Raw genomic sequence first — 23,275 nt, 5'->3', positions numbered from 1 at the left:
GACACGGTACCATGTCACGTGGGGAGCGCCCGTGTACTTTATTGTTAGGTACTGTACTACCCGTACTATGCCACTCTGGGAGAGGTGCACGCTGTACTAGACACGGTACCATGTCACGTGGGGAGCGCCCGTGTACTCTATTGCATGTACTGTACTACCCGTACTATGCCACCCTGGGAGAGGTGCACGCTGCTCTAGACACCCGCACCGTGTTACGCGGGGAGAGATGCACGCTGCTCTAGACACTGATCACCATTTCAGTGGATGAACATAAGCATTTCTCCTATCACGTGTTAGTCTTCCTCTCAGGGATTACCCCAGTTCTCTTCGACAATAGCCCTTTCCCTCGTGGAAGAAAACCCTGAAAGGACCAGTGCACAGTTTCTGTTTTCAAGGCGGCTGCGGAAGTCACCTGTACATCTCAGACCCAGCAGTCAGCATCCTCCTCAGTAGGGATCAAATGCAGTGGCATCTTTGTTTCCACCTGGCCCATTCGACTGCACGGATCTAGGAGAAGGCTTGACACCCCTCACACATTCAGGGACATCTGGCACCTATGTGCCCTGGTAGCCACATCAGGGGGAGGATGCCTTGTCATTACCCTGTTCTTCAGAAAAACTAAATTATACTGATAGGGTCTAGGGCTATTTCTTCACAATAAAGATGATTCTTTGAATCGGGCTACTGACATTTTCCAATTTAACTCTTATGCTCCAAGTCTGACCTACTGAACCCATTAAAATTCAAATGTACTTAATGTACCCGTGTCTTGACAGAACTGATGCAATCTACTGTACTACTCTCACAATGTCCTCCACTGTGTGACTGCACTATGTACTCTAGAAGTGAAACTCTCAAGTCGAACTGCTCATGGTAACTGGACCACTGAACACTTCGAGGCTTACTGTCCTACTTTAGCTGTCTTTTATCTACTAAACCGACCTTGCATTGAAACGTAATTAAACTGCCCGTCTTCTTTCGGCTGCCATATTCTCTACTGAAGTGTAACTAACCTGACCCTGTGTCCTCGAACTGCTCAAGTTCTGTATAGTTATTTACTGGGCGTACTACGAATGATCCACTAGACATCCCTGAACTGAAATGTTGACTCCCACTGTGTGTAATACACTAAGCCAACATTACATCGAAATGTAATGAAACCGCACAGGTTTTCCCTAATCTGCCCATATTCTCTCATAGTTACCTTACTACTCTCACTATGCTTAATAGAGCAAACTCACCTTGTACTGAAATGTCCCTTATTCTTATTTACTGTACGACTCTTTCTACGTTTAATCTCCTGAACCCACCTTGAACTGAGATGTAATTAAACTGACCGTGTATTCTCAAACTGCTTACATTCTCCAATGTTATTCACTGCACTTCCAACGTTTATACTGCGAACCCCGCCTGTCTTTTCTGACCTGCTGAATGTTCTCCATTGTTATTTACTGTACTACACTTGCAGTGTTTATACCACTAACCCCACCTTGAATTATTATATAATGTAACTGCCCAAGTCTTCTCTGAACTGCTGAATGTTCTCCATTGTAATTTACTGTACTACACTTGCAGTATTGTACTACACTTGCAGTATTATGTAATGTAACTGCCCATGAAGTCTATAAACTGCGGAAGTTCTCCGTTGTTATTTGCTGTACTACACTTGCAGTGTTTATACCACTAACCCCACCTTGAATTATTAAATAATATAACTGCTCATGTCTTCTCTGAACTGCTGAATGTTCTCCATTGTTACCTGCTGCACTACACTTGCAGTGTTTATACCACTAACCCCACCTTGAATTATTAAATAATATAACTGCCCACGTCTTCTCTGACCTGCTGAATGTTCTCCATTGTTACCTGCTGCACTACACTTGCAGTGTTTATACCACTAACCCCACCTTGAATTATTAAATAATATAACTGCTCATGTCTTCTCTGACCTGCTGAATGTTCTCCATTGTTACCTATTGCACTACACTTGCAGTGTTTATACTACTAACCCCACCTTGAATTATTATATAACTGCCCACGTCTTCTCTGACCTGCTGAATGTTCTCCATTGTTACCTGCTGCACTACACTTGCAGTGTTTATACCACTAACCCCACCTTGAATAATTATATAGTGTAACTGCCCATATCTTCTCTGAACTGCTGAATGTTCTCCATTGTCACCTGCTGCACTACGATTGCAGTGTTTATACCACTAACCCCACCTTGAATTATTATATAACTGCCCACGTCTTCTCTGGCCTGCTAAAGTTCTCCATTGGAATTTACTGTACTACACTTGCAGTGTTTATACCACTAACCCCCACCTTGAAATATTATATAATGTAACTGCCCATGAATTCTCTAAACTCCTGAAGTTCTGTTATTTACTGTACTACACTTGCAGTGTTTATACTACTAACCCCACCTTGAATTATTACATAATGTAACTGCCCATGTCTTCTCTGAACTGCTGAAGTTCTGTTATTTACTGTACTACATTTGCAGTAATTATACTACTAACCCCACCTTGAATTATTATATAATGTAACTGTTCTTTACTGTACTGCACTTATAGTACTAACCTCATCTTGAATTATTTTATAACTGCCCCTGTCTTCTCTGACCTGTTGAAGGTCTATGTTATTTACTGTACTACACTTGCAGTGTTTATACCACTAACCCCACCTTGAATTATTATATAATGTAACTGCCCATGTCTTCTCTGAACTGCTGAAGTTCTCCATTGTTATTTACTGTACTACACTTGCAGTGTTTATACTACTAACCCCACCTTGAATTATTATATAATGTAACTGTCCATGTCTTCTCTGGCCTGCTGAATGTTCTCCATTGTAATTTACTGTACTACACTTGCAGTATTGTACTACACTTGCAGTATTATGTAATGTAACTGCCCATGAAGTCTCTAAACTGCGGAAGTTCTCCGTTGTTATTTGCTGTAAAATTATTATATAATGTAACTGCCCATATCTTCTCTGAACTGCTAAAGTTATCCATTGCTATTTACTGTACTACACTTGCAGTGTTTATACTACCAAACCTACCTTGAATGGAAATGTTTTGCACTGTTAATTACAGTACTACGCTTACCATGTTTGATCTCAGCCCACTCTGAATTAAAATGTAAATAAACAGCCCATGTCTTCTCTGAACTGCCCGGATTCTCTATCGTTATTTACTGTACTGCTCTAACTGTGTTTAATCTGTTAAACCTGCCTTGTATTGAAATGCTCTCTATTGTTATTTACTAAACTACTCTTACTAGGCTTAATATACTAATCTTACCTAGAACTGAAATGCAAATAATCTGCCCACGTATTCTCTGACCTGATCAAGTTCTCTATTGTTATTTACTGCACTGCACTTACAATGTTTACACTACTAAACTCACCCTGAAATGTTATTTAGTTAAACAGCCAATTAATTCTTCGAACTGCCCATACCCTCTGTTATTTACATTATTAAACTAACTAAGTTTGATTGAGTACACCATCCTTGAATTAAAATGTTTTCTATTTCTATTCTTACCATGTTTAATCTACCAAACCTCACATTGTGTTGAAATGTAATTAAACTGCCCATGTCTTTTCTGAACCCCAGGTTCATACCCTGCACTGCTCTTACCGTGTTAAACCTTGTTAGCTCACACCTTGAATGTAATTGTTCTCTATTGATATTTATTGTAACACCTTCACTACGTGTAGCCTTCGAACCCTACACTGAACTGAAACATGATTAACCGACCTTGTCTTGTCTGAAATAGGCTGCATGCGCCTTCTGTGTGTGTAAGCATCCTATACCGCAGTAATATTTTCTGCAAGGTCATGCGTAAGTGCACAACATATGCACAACTCTAGTACTCATGCAATACAAATACACTACCCAGATAGGCCATATAACAAAGGCACTCTTCCATTCGTTACACTTCCAAGGAGTAGAAGGCGACACAACAGCAAAGGTGCACCAGTGCCCCGTCGAGGCTAAGAAGCTATAGCCACTACAATACAAAACTTTACTACTTGCAAAAAAGGTGCGATTTAATATTTTGCTGTATTTGTAGAGGTTCCATTTCGCACAAATAGGGAAGGGAAATGCGTTTTGTATTCTGGATACCGCTGGTGAAGATGTTTTGTCCCATGACCACCAATATTTTCATTCCCACCTGATGGTGCCCTCTCCTTATGCTTAAAAGGGTGATTAGAGTGCATGAAGATATGGAGGTTGGATCTTCGCACATTTGTTGTTAATGTGAGCCTGAAGGATTCTATGCAAAGCGGCTGCTGATTCAGGCTTCTCTTTGAGCAAACACAACTCTATTAAGGAGTCTACTTGAATGTTTTCTGTCTTTTGCCTATATTGTACCACATTCCTATATTTCATCAGGATTATGCTGTGGCATTTGCCTTTACCGAGACAAGACAAGCGACCTTGGAGGTACATGTCAAGTAATTTTCATGTGCCGAAGTGAAAAGGTTCCTGATGGATAACACACTAACTGAGAAGGTACTTCAGGCTGGACTGCTCCTACCGAAGCAGGACCAAGGCTGATTTGCATATGTTTGGTCTCCATCTACACTTGCAAATTAGGTGAGAAACTATGCAAAGGAATGCGGCCCAAGCAAATATCAGTGGCTGAGATTGATTCAAGCATTCCTTCCAAGGCATTGTTGCTTGTGAAGACAGATGCCCTAAGTGCAATGGGTATGCCCAAATGCAGGGCCACTGCTCACTGTGCCACCAGACTCAAGTTATGCTCCCATGATGAGGCTGAAGCCGGCCAAAACTGGTCTGGGGTTGCTTGTGGAATGTGGCCCAAGCAAGTGCCATCCGCTCAGATTAATGCAGGCACGTCTTCTATGAGCCTTTTGTGGTGGTGGTTTCCTAAATTAAGACATTAATTCACCCATTTTAGTTGGCGCTACCACAGTCCTTCACTCCTGCCTCAACTCAGTTACAAGGAATCAAAACTTTGAATATCACGGTGTGTTGGCTACCGGAGGCCTTTGTAGGTGACAGCTGCAGCTCGGAAAAGGCGGGGCCATGGGACTGAAAAGGAAATGAGTCTTGGGAGATGGGACACTGCTGAGCATTGTTTTGTAGCAGCTATTTGGAGTGGCACGTACAAGCTGTCCAGTCTGGCCCAAGCAGCCGCTGGCTTCCCACAACTTCTAGGCCATATCCTGAAACAGCAATTGTAAATATTCAAATGGACGCATTTTCAGGTCAATTCTCTGCTTCCTAGGGTTTCCAATACACTAAAAGCCCCACCTGAACATTCGTGTCTTAGTTTCCCTCCCTCTTGCTGTGCCACCTTTGAAGTGGGGAACACACACCTCGTGCGTGTTTTTCACGTTTAATCTTTGTCTGCAACAGGTTGAAATGCTCATAACGCAGCGAAGAACAAAATGAAAGCATTTGGAAATAATGTGCGAGTCCACTTCGTTTCAATGCGAAATGTACTCATGGCAGGATTGCTGTGTGGGGAGAGGCAAAACACCATCTGATAACAGGAGTTTAACAATCGTTAAATACCTGTTCTGTCTGTTTCATTGTTTGCTGCGCCTAGAAGCAGGGCCGCCGGCACTTGTCTGTCCATTATTAATAAATAATGTAACAATACAAATGTTCCTGGGTGTGGACGAGGGGGTTGTGCGGTAAGCGCCAGGGGTGTGTAGAGGTTCTGCGCTGGGTGCCGTGGGCCTGTGTGTATGTGTGTTTTGGGGGAGGGGTTGTGTCCTCAGGTAGAGTTGACAGGGTGTAATCCAGCTGGGGACAGTGGAAGGGCACACAATGTTTTTCCCAAATCATTCATTGTTTTGAGAAGAATGTTTCAGTAGGTGTGCAGCTGACACCTGAACAGATCACTCCCCCCAAAACCTGGCTTGTCAACCTTATCATAACAATAACAGGAGATTAAAAAAGAAAAGGAATATGGAAAGAGTCTAAATAATAATAACAACAACAACAATAATAATATACATTTTACAGGGTTGCTCATAATATCAGTATCGCGAGTACAATAATAATATTATTACTATATAAAACCGGAATGACAGCAACAATAATGTGACGAATACCCGCACTGATATTGTTAATTATGATGTGCATAATAACATCATAAATGAAACGATGTAGGTAGCTGGAAGAGTCCATTCACTTGGGATCTCATTTTCTTAACGCATTAAATCGGTTTGGATGACGCTCAACGATTGTTGCAATGTGTATGGTTTTAACGACTGAAACGTTTCCAGGACTGTGTTAAATTAAACCAAATTAACATACTTGAATGGCAATTTGCCATACCTTTATTTTGGGTTATAATAATACCTGCTTTAAAACGGCAAAACTTTGCAATTCTCACTCTACAAAAATGGATTATTTATTTTACCCACATGTGTTGGTATCACAGTGGCGGCTTCGCGACGCTGCATTTAAGATGGATGTGCCTCCTCGCCCCGTACCCTGGGGAGAATGAGTGCTTGTAGGTCAGGTGCGGGTCGGAGAGAGGGGGCCCTGCCAGCCTGCCCAGGCCTCCGCGTACAGTCATGGTCAAGTCTGGTCTGGCCGCCGACCTAGGAAGCGTTACGCCAGTCTGAGGCGGGTTATCGGACCGTTCACCTTTCCCTTCCGGGGTCACGAGCCCAAAGCCACCCAATCAGTTACCGGGCAGACCTCTTGGAACCTCAAGAGCAGCGTCTTGAATGCCTCACGTGTCCTCAAATCAGATCGTTCATTTGGTTCATTCTTTATTTTTAGGGATCGGTGTTGGTTTTCTTTACAGCTGATATCTTTTGGGCACAGTTTTCAACTATAGGCCTTGTGCCAGTTAATTCGGAGAAACAACCTGCAAGTGAGGGGGCTAAATTGAAGATTGTGAGGAGCTGCAATATTATTTCTTTCGCCGGTCTAAACTTCAAAACATCACCTTCTATGTTAACCTCTAAAACATATCTGGCGCCTTTTTGCTGGGTTTTCAGCACTCAAACACCTGCGTGGCATATCTACCTCACTCCATTAACTTGTCTGTCTGCGTTAGGCTCACACTCTATTGGATGTCACCTGGCACCTTCATTCGGCTAATCAAACATCGCCAAAAGAACCGCAAAACTGGACCAGTGTTTGGAGAAAGGGAAAAGGGATATTTTCAGCATCTCGTCAATACATAATATGATTTTTAAATTGACCATTCTGTCCGCAACGTACACAAAGATCACAGTGCCAGCACCTCTGTGAGCAGCAGTTTTACTTCTTTACCTAGAAGGTCTTACGTGTTCCTGATAACTTGCTCCTTTATCACTGCCTGCATTTTCTCCCTATTTTGTACCCCAGTTTTCAGGTCTCACCTCACTTGACCTTATCAAGTGATGGGGTGAATAGGCTATATGAGTACAGGCGGGAGCAGATGGAGAACGTTGAATCTCAATTTCTTAGTGATTTGACTCTTCCTGTATTGCAGACCACAGACACTCATGACCCTGGAAAGAGCCCCTCCTTAACCTGCACATGTTTACAATTATTGTTCCATTTCACAGCTTTCTATGTCCTCGAGTACCTGGAGAGAGTGATTATTCACAACTTTGTATTTAGATCAATTTGAGGCCCATGCTCATTCCTAATATGGCACTGAATCTTTTTTTGGGATCTTTCAATGTCAAATCCACTTGGCAACTGAAGTGAATAACGCACGACCTGGATCCTCCTTGATCCATCTATGTCTTCTGACATTACAGCCAAGACATCTTCGATAAGGGCAGAGGCTCAGTCTATCTGTGTCTGTGTCTGACATGAACTCGTTTCCATGTCACTGCCAGTTTTACACAATCACATCAGTACCTGATGGTATGTTGTTTTCTTCTGGGTTTCCACAGTCACCACCATTTTCAATGCCTAAGGCCATCCTCTGACAGCCCACTCACCCACTAGGGTTCCATTTTCACATGTATACAAATGACACACAGATTTCGTGCTCTTGAAATTCCCAAACTGCATGGCCTGCATGAAGAGCCAGGGGTTTAAATTGTACTTGGGAAGGATTAACAATCTGGTCGTGAGTGCCATTTATAGACTATGTGGTTGTCTTCCTTCCCCCACCAGGGGAAAGTTCAAAACTTGTGATGCACGATAAACGAAGGACTTTCTCACATTGCTCAGTTGAAAGCAGTCCCACCCGCCTGTTTAATAATCTTGTAAAGCTGAAAGCATTTTTTCTGTAGCCAACAATATTTAGATTCCTGGCTTGCCTATAGTAATGTTGTGTACCTGAGTTTGTCTAAGCCCTGGTACAAATAATGCTGCTCGGTGGCTCGTGGGAACCCATATACATGAATAAAGTGCCTCTCCATTTTATGGTCTTTTCTGACCACTGCTGTGCAGATGGGTCATTAAAAGCTTCTCAACATAGAACATTTTTCTGTCAGCATTTTAAAGGGCCCATCCAATGTAGAGAAAACATGTTCTCTTTTCTCAGTTCTACACCTCCAACAATACACCAATAGTAGGAATTGCACAATGTTCTTTTGTTTAATGATATCACCTTGGGTTTTGAGACCTACTGTGACATCATTCACTAGTTGGTCCGTTTAACCTGCTAACATTTTTGCGGTTTTGTTGCCAGAACGAACCAGGCCAATCATTCTCAGTTCTTACCTTCATCTTTTATTCCACACAATGTATTTGCTTTCCTATAACAGTCAACTTAAATCTGTTTCCGAACACTTTCCAAAACGATATAGTCTGTAGTCCTCAGCAGTTTGTAAACTAGGTGAAGGAATGTTAGACAAATGGCAGCAGCTTAGCAACATTGATTAAACATGAGTTGCGCAAAACAAATTATTTTATTGTCTTATTACAGTTCTAAATTATCTCTTTTATGATTTTAAGCCACATACATGGCCTTTTACTGATGTTTTTCAAACTCCTTAAAACTCTAACCTGTCTACTTCATTTACACAGGAGATCATTCCCGTCCATACTCCTGGCCTTCCTATATACAAAGTGTAGCACTTTAGTCTCAATGAACTTTACTGATAAAGAAATTCAATCAGCTGCAAGGCTGTCTGAATGTAAACAGGCGCTTATGTTTACGTCACTGTAATAGAGGCCTGGTACTCCAGTGGAGGTTTCTGTAAAAATGCACATATAAATCTCAATATAATCCCAATGAAAATCCTTGCGTACCAGTGGATCTCTGGTCACTGTGGATTACCTTCCACCAAGAGTTGAATCGTGTTACTTGCTTAGTGGCTATAGAGCTGTCCAGGATCACGGGTTATCAAGAACTAATCGCCTAATTTTTACTATATGGTTATTACTTATCTAAATATTTATTATAATTTATGGATAGAGTTGTGAGTTTTCTAATTGGTTGAGGCTCCCACATGCTACATGTAAACTACAGCAGGACCAAGACTGATTTACCCATGGCTGGTTCTCGTCTAAAGTGTTATGGTGGGAAAAAAAACACAATGGATTGGGATGTGGCCCCCTGTCATTTCCAGTGGCTGAACTTGCGGCCCGAGTATTATTGTCTGAAGTGTATTCAAGCATTACCCCTAACACTTTTTGATTTTTCACAGATACTTTAAGAGACATCCTGGAGAAGGTGGCAGGATGGTGTGAGGTCAGCAGAAGAATCCTGGTCAAGGATGATGCAAGTACTTGCACTAGTACCAGTGGTGTAACAATAGCCCCCACTGTCCCCACGGTGCGCAGGTAGGAGTCGGGGGCAGGGGAGGGGAAGGGGTGGCAGCGAGCTCCAGGTGTCCCACTATGGCACTGTGCACGTGCCGAGGGACCCTGGCCTGAGAGCTCCTGACTGGGTCATGAACGTGGAGGCCAGTGCCTCTCTGCTATCAATGCATATAATTTACTCATCTCTGCTCGTTTCAGACCTACTCTGGGAATGCAAGAAGGTGCAGGGCATTCAATGCATTTTAGTAGCCCAACCTCTAAGCGCCTGATTTAGAACTCAGTGGATGGGTTACTCCGTCACAACGGTGACGGATACCCTGTCCGCCAAATTATAAATCCCATTATATGCTATGGGACTAGATTTTGGAGCACGGGATATCCGTCACTGTTGTGACGGAGTAACCCATCTGCCAAGTTCTACATCAGGCCCTTAGTTTGGTGGCCAAGCTGCTAATGTTAACACCGAAAAACGTTTTGTTTGCGTGCCAAAGGCCTTCAATTTTCACTGTTGACTTAGAATGAGTCTATGCAGCAACAGACCGATAGCCATGGACACCCGGAAGAGTCAAGCAGCACACTAACCTTCCACGAGGAAAGTGAGCAGATACTGGCCATGGACAGGGATGGGATGCTCAAGTGCAGGTTTTTTTTGTGGTGTTTTCACTAGAGTGGTCGGAGACTCAGAGGCCTGAAGGGGAGACCAGTCGGTTCAGGAAACATAAAGTGGTTATAGTTAGAAAATAAGGCAAGGGAGGACAGCCACGGCAAGGGTAGTGAAGACTGGAAGAACTGGTTAGTTAGGGTTTGCACAGTCAGCAAGAAAGTAAGGCCAGAGGGTCCAATAGGGCTGATGTACGTAGGCCCAAGTTTGTGGCTGATCTAGGGGAGGATGGGTCGTATCAGGGAGCTGTTTAGCGTAGTCAGTAAGGGACTGAGCTACATTTTTTGTAAGTCCAGGGGGACTTTTTCACACTAAATGGTTTCGCCGTCTCTCACTGGTTACCCTGTGCAGACCAATGCATTTTTTACCCCCTTGGCCAGACACAGCTTGTGGGTCAGAAGGTGAAACTTGCCGTAGCAGTGGCCACCTACACACAAGTCGACACCGTTCTGTTTGTGGTTGAAAGACCAGGTCCCCAGCCCCACTTTATGGATAAGAAATGTTTTAGCAAATCCACCTGAAAACAATGAAACTAAAAGGACCAAAGAGGTGAGAAAAAACTGCTGGAGATCTGCATAGAAGGTACAACTTCTTGAAGTAAACCTTCATTGTTTACACCAGTAAATTCTACGTTTCTTAGGCTCAGTAAACAGGTGAAAGTACAGCACATGTTCCTAATCTTCATGTGGTGAACCATCGAAGGATAAAAGACCCATCTGCCTGTGAACCTCTGACTCAAAGGCACACTTATCTCCACAGCAGGTGCATTAGTTAACTAAGCCGCCTTGCTATCCACCTGGAATATACCCTTTAACTGCTTGACAACACTTTCCAAACTTACACAGCACTAAGAAGTAATTTCCAGTTCTGTGGCTGCTCTTGCGCAACCCTCGCATTATACAGTGTGGTATGTGGGGTGGGAGGGAACTGGAGGGCATTTCATGTATTTATCTCTGCCTTTCACTAAACGTTGGCATCCCAACACTGTGCAGATAATACTAATAGCAGAGGATACTGTCCGTTCGGGACGGGATGGGAGCCAAAGGGTCCCTAGTTTTTTGCCCTTGGCCTAAGAATATTATCTCTCGAATACTGGCATCAAACGTTCCAATGTGAGGGGCCTTCATAGAAACAGTGGCCAATACACACTTCAAACAGATCATGTTAAGCTGAAGTTACCGCATCCTGCTTATCAGGGTGTGGTGCTTGGCTCAGCACACTGCCTGGGAGTGGCAATTCAAGACGCCAGGGTCTGATAGCTGAATGATTTTCAAAGCTGTTTTTGACTTACAAGTTGCCTTACTAACAAGGAACCATGCAGTGAACAATTGTTTTGGGGCTCACAAAAATGCATATATTTGGTCAGTAAATCCGCAAAGACCGTTGTCAAGATGTTAATGGTCTAGAAAGAAATAGGTCCTGCCCAGTGGAGCTAGTTGCCGAAGTCAGTGGGGCTGGTCCCGAAGGAGCTTGCAGGGACTCTTAGCCCAAAGGTTAAGAACAGCCAAATGTTGAATTCTACCAATACCAAACTCAAGACACCAGTAGCTGCTAGCTCGAGATCCAGTCCACAACGTTCTTGCAGGCAGAAACATGAATACCGAATTTACTTTGCGGGTAGCCGTACTTATTTCTTCAATTTCATTTTTCCCTAGCAGTTGTTCTAAATTTGTGGTATGGTTTATTTGGGCATTAAAATTACACTGGCCCAGACACTTCAGAGTTGCAGTTAGAAGAAACCACTGGTCGACAGGATCATGTGCAATTAACTCGCTGAGCTACATACAAATATGGTACAGCTGACCTCGAGACCACTGGGTTTTGGGGGCCACTCAGGGAATATGTGGCTGGCCCAGATACAAGTGATCAATTGAATCAAACATCAGTTCCTACGGTTTGATCAATAACTATTGAGAAGGGAACTGGACCACTGGAATCGCTGACTTGTGATGGAATTTGCAGCCACATATATAGATTGAAAGCACCTGCTGGGGTTGACTGGTTGAACAATATACACCGACTATACCAATTTTAAATATGTGAAGGGCTGATGTGTGCTGTCTTGTAGCTGGACTGTGGTCCAAGTAGTTGTATAAAACTAAAACCTAATTAAAAAAAAGAGGTTAAACAGAGTAAAACCCTAGTCAGCTATGAAAAAAGGAAACCACTTGTCTTCAGATGGGGAGTGACAAGGAGCAGATTGTTCTTGGTCCACAGACTGTCAAGAAAACATTTCTAGGGTATTGCACCCAAGAAAGATAAGATAAATAAGATGTATCCTCTTCTTTACCTTCCTCTTATTTCACCACAGAATATTGTTTTGTTCATAAATATATGAAGACAAAACCTACATTTGCTAACAACAATTACTATTATAGAGTACTAACTAACACTGTATATTCTACGTTTAACTAAATGCATACCCAAACAAAGAGAATGTAGAAGTAGTCAGGAAACTCAATAAACACACAACCAGAACAATAAAAGCTAATTATAATTTAAGAGGAAAAAAAGATACAAAGTGAGAGGGATACACAATAAACTTCAGCAGATACTGTTTGCAGGAAAAAGAAAATGCAATCATACATTATTACATACTGTCTTCAGATATCAGAGAAGCTTCCCTCGTGCTCACTAATCTGGAATTGTCACTAGGTCCACTATGACCAAGTTAGAAAATTTGGGCTGCCAAGACTGATACTCAAATTCCAGTTACTAAGTAGGTCTTTTATGGCCACCATTTTACCCTTGACCAACAGCTTGTGTAAAATTTGGAGAGACTTCCAGAAAGACTGATTTCCCATGGCCTCAAAAACCATGCATCATACAGAAAGTCAATTTCCAAGATCACAAGCCTACCTAGGTAGGATACCCAAATTGGTGGAGGTTATTAACTTCACTATTGGCAGCTCTTAGGGCCTCATATAGTGGCCCCACAGAGAAACCAATCACTTCTTGCACCTCCCAGGTCTTCATGCTGGAGCCACACAGAGAAGCCATTCACTGCTGGCCCCTCCCAGGGTCATAGACAGGAACTGCAAAGAGAGCCTGGTTACTGCCGGCACCTCCCATGGCCCAAGCAGAAGTCGCAACAGAAGCCAGTCACTGCTGGCACTGTGTGGGGCCTTGGGAGATGCCAGCAGTGACCGGTTCCTCTGGTGCCAGAAGTAACCAGGTGTGGCAGATATCTGGAAGCTCTCAGGCTCTCATCAGTTAAAGTATTTTGTGTGACGCCCAGAAGATCCCTAAGAATGATTGAGGTCTAGATACAGTTGCTTTAGCCTTCAAAAAACAGAGAAACACAAGCACCAGCGTTCCGTGATTAGTTGACGCATCTTTCCTCAGTGAATGTTTGTGTGCTCTGAAGAGCAATGTCCTACCACAACAATCTGGCTCACATTATATCAATCTGGTAACTGTAAACAGAGTACGCCACTAATTTATGCTGAGGTGGAGAGGAGGAAGGAACACACTAAACAAAATTCACACAATACAATTTTAGCCACACGGAGATCGTTCCTTAAATCAATGGAAACAGTCTACAATTTAGGATTACCTTAGAAGTTAATCAGAGGGGAGGGTACGTAGTCAATGTTCATTCAGCTCACTGTACCACAGTAGCCATCAAGAGGCAACCCTAAGCAACAATACAAAGGCTCAGAATCATGGGTTAGCTGTTGCCTACTAGTCCTCTGGCGAAACCAAGAGCTTCTCAATCAGATCCAGGGCAGCTGTGTAACTCTTCAAACACTTATACCATTCAGAACACCTCCCCCCGTTCGTATATCTGAGCAGAGAATACCGATAAAAGGACAGCATGAAATCCAAGTCCCCCTAAACAAGCAGGAGGTCTCTACAGAGCCGGGAGCACCTGATCCATAACTCAAATAACACCAAAACTGGACAACCTGTGAGATGACTTTAAGATACAGCCATGTGTGATATGTTTGTATGTAGGACCCAGTTCCTAGGGTGTAAGTTGTCCTGTCACCCCAAGTGCTGGGGACCACTTTCAGAAGCATGCTGTGTTGCGCCTAAATAAATGTTGTAAATTTAATTGTGATCCTGTGATCACATTAGGTAAAAAAGATCCCCTGCGCATGGGTGTTACACCATGAGCGAACTCGGTCTGCTAATATCCAGATTTGTTGAAACCAGACTTTGGTCAGTGCTGTTCTGCTCATTCCAGAAACTACGCCACACAGGGGGCATTTATTGTGGTCAGATGGTGGCCATTCTTAGCCATGCTATGTTAGGCCTTAGAAACACTTTGTTTCGTTTAGTTTGGTCCCCTGTTGAACCGAACCTTAACCTGTCTCACTTCTCCAAGTGTGGTAAGTTTGTAAGATGTGCAAAACCCTGATGTGAGTAATGGAGATTTTCTGGTATTACCACATTCCATGGCTGGAACTTTGTGTAATAAGGGCCGGAGGAGGGGCGAGGGTTATCAGAAATCTGAAAACGGTGAGACAAAGCCCGCGAAGAGAAGAAGCAGAGCATGCATTTCAACACATCCTAAAAACGAGCATGCACACAGTGAAATCTGTCTGTTATGGGCCATCATTATTGAGGGCTTGTATCTCAGCACTACACAAACATGGCTGTACATCGCTACAAACTGTGGTGGCAGTTATAGAAAATAGAATGTGAATCTATGTATTGACTGCAATTGCATATGTGCATAAGATACATATATATTTTGTAAAACTCACTATATGTATTGTAAGTTCATGCATTACATATTTATGTATATCATACTTTGTAGATGAATGTTGGTAGATACGTTCATGCTTCTTTTGTATGATACAGCATATATGTCTGGGTATGTACATATGATTATAAGGAAGGCACCTCTAAGGGTATAACAATATATTTAGTTGTAAAAACAAAAAATAAAAATTAAATTCTATGTAGGTTTATGCATAATATACGTGTGTGTCTATTATTTTAAATACTGTTACATGCATGTACATAGGGTTAACAATTTATAGGGGTTTATACACTGTACAGAAATATTACCAAGTTAAAGTCTTTATGTGTGTGTATGTGTTGATTCACTGTGTACATATATAGATGAGTGGGAAGGTATATCTGTATACACGTATACTTCACATTTTAGTTATTAAACACATCTTTCCACCACTGCCAGCCCTCCTTCCATTCTCTGATTCATCCGAGATCTTTCTGACTACTGTGACCTCCCAAACTTCCTTCCAAACTTCCTCCCAAACTTCCTTCCAAGCTCTTCTCTCCTCCTATCCAATTCGTCCCCCTGACAGGCGCATGTGTCCACCACTCCTAGTAAATTCTCTCATATGACAGAGTGCCTCCCCAATTGGGGGGGGGCACGGCGTTTAGGACCCAGGGCCGCTGTGGACAGAGCCCTGTACGCTGGTCCTACATTACTGGCCTGGCGCTCCGGCCCTCTCGCAAGGCGAGAGAGCGGAAGAGCAAGAATTAGGGGGGAGGACGCATGCATTACTTCCAGCCGCCACATGCGCCGCCGCCTCCATTAGGGGGTATTTAAGTGCCCCCCAGATCAGGCCACAGCCTTTTTCGTGGATGCGGCGTGGGCAGAACGACCGGAGTATACAGGTGAAGTACGGATCACCTGTGTGGTCCAAAGGTGTTTGGGACGTGGGAGGATCCTTGGTTGTGTTGTTATCATGATTTATGAGATTTATGAAAGAATTGAATTTTGACTTACAGGATATGTTTTATGATTTATGATTTTTAATTACTTGACATTTGCAAATAAAATTGATTCCAAAGCCAAAACAATCAGACTTTGTCAGTTTACGTTTGGCGGGTGTTGGGGCGGGGGCCTACTGGAGGCATCCGGGTTCTAGTCCATTTACTAATCCACCTCAATTTTCCAGCACACAGGAGTAAATGCATGAGATCCTAGGACCACTCACTTAACAAACTTACCACAACCAATACTACAGGGGATAAGGAATTACATATTACTAACCTACTAAATATAAATTATAAATACAATTTACAATTACAATGAATAAACAGTGTACAAAAAAACAGGGAGTGTCTGTGTTTGGACACAGAAGGGACAGAATACTGTTTTGTCATTAAATAAAATATATGAGACAAGCTAGTAAGAAAACACTCTCAGTATCATTAAAAAAATATATAATGCAAATGACACTATCAATAAATTCAGCAATAGCACACTTAAAAAATGTTTCTGCCACAGCTAAAGGTGGCAAGGGAGCCCCTACATCCCCCTTTTCCCCAAGCCTGGCACGCACGGTGCTCCACAAACTAATCTTAAATCTGTCTTTAAATATCGAAGTACAAAGAACTACCATACTGGGGGGTTAAATTATTGTCAGCACAGTGAAGAGGATCTTCGCAGTGAACTGCATCAGTGTTTTATTGCAAGCCCGTCTGATCCTAATGTTCAGTAGGACTGTTATTCCCACCAATGGGTACCCCTTAAAAAGATATAAAGGGGAAAGGACAGGGGCTGTGCCCTCCTCGGCTCAGGATACCCCCTGGAGTGGAGCAGGGAGGGAGTTCAGTCCTAAAAGGGTTCCAGCCCGCCAAGAAGTTACGGAGTTTTGATTGGTGGGTTTTATGAGGCGCATTAGGACTTCCGGCCCCTTCTAAGAACTACTGATGTGGAGGCGGGAGATCTCTGAATCCAGACGGCGTCTCTCCTGGCTGGAACGTGTGTTTACACAGCGCCACACTTGTGCATACTAGTGAACACAGAGAGGCTTCCTGGCTATAATAAAGTGATCAAAGAACTGAACATGTATGACAGGTGTCAGCTAGTGGTGAGCAAAACATTCCAGAGGAATGTGAAACACGCGAACCCCACCAGAGGAGAAAATTCACTGCGCCAGAACAAATTCACTTTTTTTTGCGAATCTGTTCCCTTCGGCAGTACTTTGTGAGTTTTGCTCGACGTGTGATGTTCTTCAAATTCTTGCTCTTTCAGATAACCGCCAAATCACCTAAAAGCACCTTTTCTCAGTACAGTTTTGGCAGAACATTGCGAAATCTGTCGATTTTTTTCGCTTCAGCGTTTCTCCCAAAAAAAAACCCAGGCCTAGTGTCGCCTATTCGAGGCTGTCCCCCACTATATAGCACGGGGGTCTCTAAGCACTCCAGTGAGGGTAGGAAAACTGAAGTGGGTGCCGCACGTGTACCATGATCAATCTATTCACAACTGACAGGTCATCTTAACCAATTTAGGAATTGTGAAAAATGAGGTGATCGGTCACGGCATAGGCGAACTTGGTTTAGTAAAGCTGATTTGAAAAATCTGAGAAACCCCTTAGCAACAAAATAAACTAAAAAAACACTACTCCTAGAAAATATGTTAGTTAATAGCGGTGGAATCATTTCAACAGCCACTAATTACACCCGCTACACTTCACATCGTGCATTTTCTCTCAGCGCTTGAGTAACAGGTGCTGGTCTTACCTAACTTTTGCACTGATTTTAAGGAATCTGGAAGGATGAGAAGCCTGATATTCCCTGCCAGATTCAAACCCGTCCTCCGCAATATATATATATATATATATATAGTGATAGAGGAGGGGTTATTTCAACTTTAAACGTTATCTAATGGGTTACGTGGGGAACATCCTTGCACTGTGCTACGATATAAACTGTTGTACAAGCATACAATTGACCCAGTCAGTTAAGGAAGACCGGGGGTTTCTGTATTTTGAACGCATTAGATGGGCACCTATGTGTCACACTACATAGGTGCGCTATATAAAGCACACGTCCGCCACCGGCGGGCCTTCTTAGCGCTTTGTCGTGTCCGGAATGTGCCTTCCAGTGCAGCTCAGGACAGTCTCCATTTTCGAATGGTTCGAAGGAAAGCGCCTTGGCACTTGGCCCCCTGGGAACATAACAAGCGGGGGTCAGACGAGGTGACCACTGGTCTGTAATGTGTGGGTGCAATGCTGATGCTGTATGTAGTCTTCGCGCGCCCACAGGCATTCGAGTGACTCATGTATCTGTGTGTTTTCAATAGAGCTAACAAGGCCCTGACTGGCATCAAAGCGCTTCGAACAGAATAACGGAGCACTTATTTCACCTTTTCTCAAAGGAAAGTGCATCGGCTCGTCTATTTCTCTTGACGGCTCCAGCGCCATGAAACGGCCTAATAGTGTTAAAGTGCTAAACCAACGAGCGACAAAGCATACATGAAAGGGGTAGTAATGCGGACACACTTTGTACTTATAGTGCGAAATAAAATTAAGGTACAGAACTGCTTTCTTGTGAAAATGCGGGTAAAGGGGCGGAGATGTTTCTTTTGGCAGAAGGCGCCAACAACGTGGGGCCTGCAAACCTCCCCGGCACCACTGCACTGCCCCTCCCGACCAAAGCGCTCTGATTTCAACTAAAGGAATGCCAGTTCCAAGCGCCCTGCCAAGAGTTTCATTTTGGGAAGCTTGCCCGGGGTGGAGGACTCAGGCACGAGAACAAACCAGAAACCGCGCAGTGATTTACGGGAACAGTGGCATAACGCGACGCATACATGTGGTCTAGTGCCCAAGCTGCCAACTCTAGAACCACGCAACCCCCCCCCCCCCCCCCCGCCCAAATCTGAACAGAAACGTGTGGTCTTGGGCAAATCACTTCGTTTCACTGTCCGTCAGTTGCCCTTTATGTTACAACGGGCAGCATTATGAAGCAGGTCGAGCTCCAGGAACAAATACTATGCATGAATAATGTAATATTCAGCACCGAAGCACCTACAGATCGTTCGGTACGTAGTGCAAAGCGACGCTAATATTTTCACTAATATTCACAGGCATTAAAATAAAGTTGTTAACAAGCAGTTTCGCTACAGAAGTACTACCTGCATTTTGCAATAATCCATTCAGTAGCATGAATGAGGAAAGTGCTGTGAAGCAATATTACGTGGCGCTATATTAATGACAACATTTGTATTACTAAATACAAAAGCATATGCGTATACTAGATACATTTAATCATATTTTTATTTCGACTACGTGACCATAAATTATAAAGCCCAATTTCTGACCCAACAAACTGAATGGGAGTTTACAAGTTTATAACAGAAGTAAAACACAGCCCAGCGCTATACTTTCAATTGTACTGGAACCGAAGGCCCGTGCCACAGGTACACACCAGGATCCACACGCGCTTTCGGTATTTTCTTTAGTGCCACCGTGCTTTCAAGGAGCTCTAATCTTAATTCACTCGAACTGAACCACTTACCACTCTACACAGGAAAATGATCCGAAACTGTCCCTCTCGGGTCCGCAGTAAGGACCCAAGTGCTGGAATGCACTGATATGCCAGTGTACTGGTACTGAACCCTGTGCAAATTCAAGTAACACAACCCGTGCTTTCAGTTGTACTATGCTCACTATCAAGAATACCGGTTTGTCCTTGAGAAGTGCCGGTACTCTCCTAGTAAATGCATTGCATAAATGCAGAAAAGTGCAGGTACTCTCCTTCTCAAAATAAAAAAAGTGCTGGTGCTCTGTACCGGCAGATTTAAAGCATAGGTTGTACTATAAAAGTACTGGTGCTCTCTTTCGAGAATACCGGTTTGTCCTTGAGAAGTGCCGGTACTCTCCTGGTAAATGCATTGCATAAGTGCAGAAAAGTGCAGGTTCTCTATTTTTCAAATTAAAGAAGTGCAGGTAAGTACCGGACGCCATCTACCCACCTAAAGCATTATACATCACATGGAACAAAAGGCCCAAACCGGTGACAGAGGTAGAGGGTTACTCTGTCCTGAAGGGTGGGCCGCGGGCAGTTATGTGCACTGCCCTCGTCTAACCCCAGCTTCCTGGTTTCGGAGTCTTAGAGACAAACCCAGACCTGGTCATATTACGAAGTCACCTTCCAAACTTCAGAAAACAACACGAGGCTCACGGAACATCCAAACTGAGCTCGCCAAATCCGTCACTCCCATTTCAAGTACAAATGCGTCCGAAGGCGACAGTCCGCCTGTCAACGGAGCTCCGCCGGGGAACGGAAACCTGTTCCACTGCCCGGTGCACACCTATCAGGGATTCAATGTCAAACCATCAACACCAAGCCTCTGACTGGTCACAGCAGCCGCTTGGCAATGTCTAATGTCCTCCTTATAGCGCCGCTGCAACGTCGACGACTCTATGCGCTTTACAATAATGATCATCAGGCCCATCTGGTATGTGCAGGCACACTACAAAACTATGGGGCCCCAGTAAAATGTGACGTGGACATCCTGCGATCCCGGCATCAAAAATAAACGTGGGATTTAGGCGAATAGACCCCACTGAAAGGTGTAGAATATGGGGCCCGTATAAGACCACGGGCATGACCACTGGCATGTGTAAAGACTGCTGGGGCCCGTATAAGACCCTGGGCACATAGGCATGTGTAAAGACTGCTGGGGCCCGCATAAGACCCTGAGTACACATACTTGTAAGTACTGCTCTGGCCCGTGTTAGACCCTGGGCACATAGGCATGTGTAAAGACGGCTGGGTGCCGTATAAGACCCTGGGTACATAGACCTGTAAATACTGCTGGGGCCCGTATAAGACCCTGGGCACATAGGCATGTGTAAAGACTGCTGGGGCCCGTATAGGACCCTGGGCACATAGGCATGTGTAAAGACTGCTGGGACCCGTATAGGACCCTGGGCACATAGGCATGTGTAAAGACTGCTGGGTGCCGTATAGGACGCTGGGCACATAGGCATGTGTAAAGACTGCTGGGGCCCGCATAAGACCCTGGGCACATAGGCATCTGAAAAGATTGCTGCGTGCCGTATATAGACTTGTAAATACTGCTGGGGGCCGTATAAGGCCCTGGGTACATAGGCATGTGTAAAGACCGCTGGGTCCGTTTAAGACCCGAGGTAGATAGGTATGTGTAAAGACCGCTGTTGTTTCCAGTTTCTAGCAGAAAGCTGCAAAGCCGTTCAGAATGCAAGCCCACATCATGTGACTGTCAAGTCAGTCACCCGTCTTGTCTTTTTTTCATATTTACAGCCTAGGATTATTTACACCCTTTCTCACAATTTAGAGGGAAACCTTCATGTTTTCATTCGTTTGTATGTTCTTTTTTCCGACATCGAGATCGGTGTTTATGCACTTGGCACATCACCTGGGACTTGATTTCGACATCCGACTTCGTCTCGGTGACGCTACCCCTCCTAGGCCAGGAGTAAACTCCAGCTCACGCGCACCTTTTCACCTGCCCGGCTTGTGATCCTCTGCAGATCACAGAAAGTACCCTGCAGGCTTTGGGGGAGGGGGCTCTATTGACAGGTGGGGACCACATTTTCAAGAAGTTACTTCTTGGAGCAGAAACAGAAATCTATTACGAATCCTCCCATGCCAAGCTCCCGCCCCCAGCCCAACACCCTTGACTTCTCTCCCAGCCAGTCTCCATTCCTGTTTTTACAACTCTGTGGCTGCTGGAAGTGCAGTAAACCTTTGATCCCGACCAACAGACCTCTGCCTGGGCACTTTAAAAACATGCCATGTTTTTCGTGCGCTTTCGGAGTCTGAACGACCCTCTCTGCCCCCCAGACACACACTGCTCCGAGACACAGTATCAAACGTGTTCCCACCACATCTCTCCGCCCGGCACCCCATGCCCCCCGCTCCCGAAATACCTTCGCCAGCTCAAGCACCCAAGGCATTACATAACAAGCCCGTGGCTGACAGCCTCCCCGCCCGCCTGCCGGGTAAAGGCTTTAAAGGGAAACAGGCGCTCGGCTTCTGTGTTTTGTGCACTATTATCCACGAACTGCGTGCACCCCACGATGCACGTGCCGCACCCCCCGCGGTGTGACAGCTTTGCACATGCATGTTGCACACAGGCTGGTGCATTTCGTAAGGGCGGGTGGTTTGCACGTGAGCAGGGGCGAGAGTCTCACCCCCACCCCCGATATGTCGACTAAGTCCCCAAAGGCATGAATGAATATGAGTTGCCTCCCGGGCCTGACACGGCCCCCACCACGCACTGCTTGTACCCCCCCCCCCCACCCCCCCGTTGTTCCTGCAAAGAATCCGCCCTCCCCCTGGTGACAATATTCGCCTTTCCCTGCGCAAAAACACAGATATGTGTCCCTTTCCTGCTTCGCCGCGAGAAGTTGCTGCAAATGTTCCCCATCAGACCCTAAGACTTCTGGAAAGGAAATCAGAGAACCATCTGACAGCAAGAGGGGGGTGCCACCCTGCCACAGACGCCCCCGCCCTGGGGTGGCCACGGCCCCGGGCTCCCCACAGACTCCCCCACCGCAGAGCTCAGCGCAGCCCACCCCAGCAGCGCGCAAAGACGCGAAACTATCGCACTGGAAAGTGCGCAAACTTACCCAGCGGCAGGAAACGCTTGCTGCCTTCCATTCCCAGCTAACTCATGCCAAAAACTGCAGCCAAACAAGCACGGGAAAAATGCACCAAAAAACGAGGAAAAAATCTGGTTCAATCGCGCAAATAACAAATCTCGGCCGCTCCGGAGTCGCAGAACGAAAAAGGTGGGAAAATATTTACAAATCCAGTGGTGTTTTCAAGCCAAAAGCGGAGAGAGTTGCTGCAAACTCGCCCAACAGTGTAACTAAAGTACTCGTCTGTCTGTGTGTGTGTCTGTGTTCAACTACTGAGGCTGCACTGTACGGTGGGGCCCTGCCAGGGGGTGAGCGACGGCCCGCCGGCTCCACAGCAGCGACAGAAGCGCTGCTCGCTTCAAGCCAGAGCTTAGCTCAAGAAATCAGCAGGCAGGGCCCGCTGCCTGCACGCCTGGGACCTAGCGCGTGAGGTGCCCAGAAAGTGGATGCATTTAACACATATTTAGGACTTGCAATGCCAGATCTCGAACCCTTTACTGTGAGATCACACCGAGGGGGTTGAGTCATAGATTTAAAAACTAACAATTATATAATTTGTGCACT

The 23,275-nt window shown here is 44.7% G+C and overlaps 1 protein-coding gene across 6 annotated transcripts in view; it reads right to left on the bottom strand.

Moving 5' to 3' along the window:
• Window positions 1-22,978, bottom strand: part of RXRA (retinoid X receptor alpha) — a 417,621-nt gene extending 394,643 nt beyond the window's left edge. For 2 of the 6 annotated variants that reach the window (XM_069241578.1, XM_069241577.1), the window contains exon 1: window positions 22,700-22,978. The gene's annotated coding sequence lies outside the window, so the exon portion shown is untranslated. The remainder of the gene's footprint in view (window positions 1-22,699) is intronic. The other 4 variants (XM_069241575.1, XM_069241572.1, XM_069241576.1 and 1 more) reach the window with 3 other exon arrangements.
• Between the last annotated feature and the right edge of the window lie 297 nt (window positions 22,979-23,275).

The sequence above is a fragment of the Pleurodeles waltl genome, chromosome 6, assembly GCF_031143425.1.
Source record: "Pleurodeles waltl isolate 20211129_DDA chromosome 6, aPleWal1.hap1.20221129, whole genome shotgun sequence".
In the NCBI taxonomy this organism is placed as follows: Eukaryota; Metazoa; Chordata; class Amphibia; order Caudata; family Salamandridae; genus Pleurodeles; species Pleurodeles waltl.
Note: the sequence above shows the minus strand (reverse complement) of the source record. Positions and strands in the feature narration are given on the sequence as shown.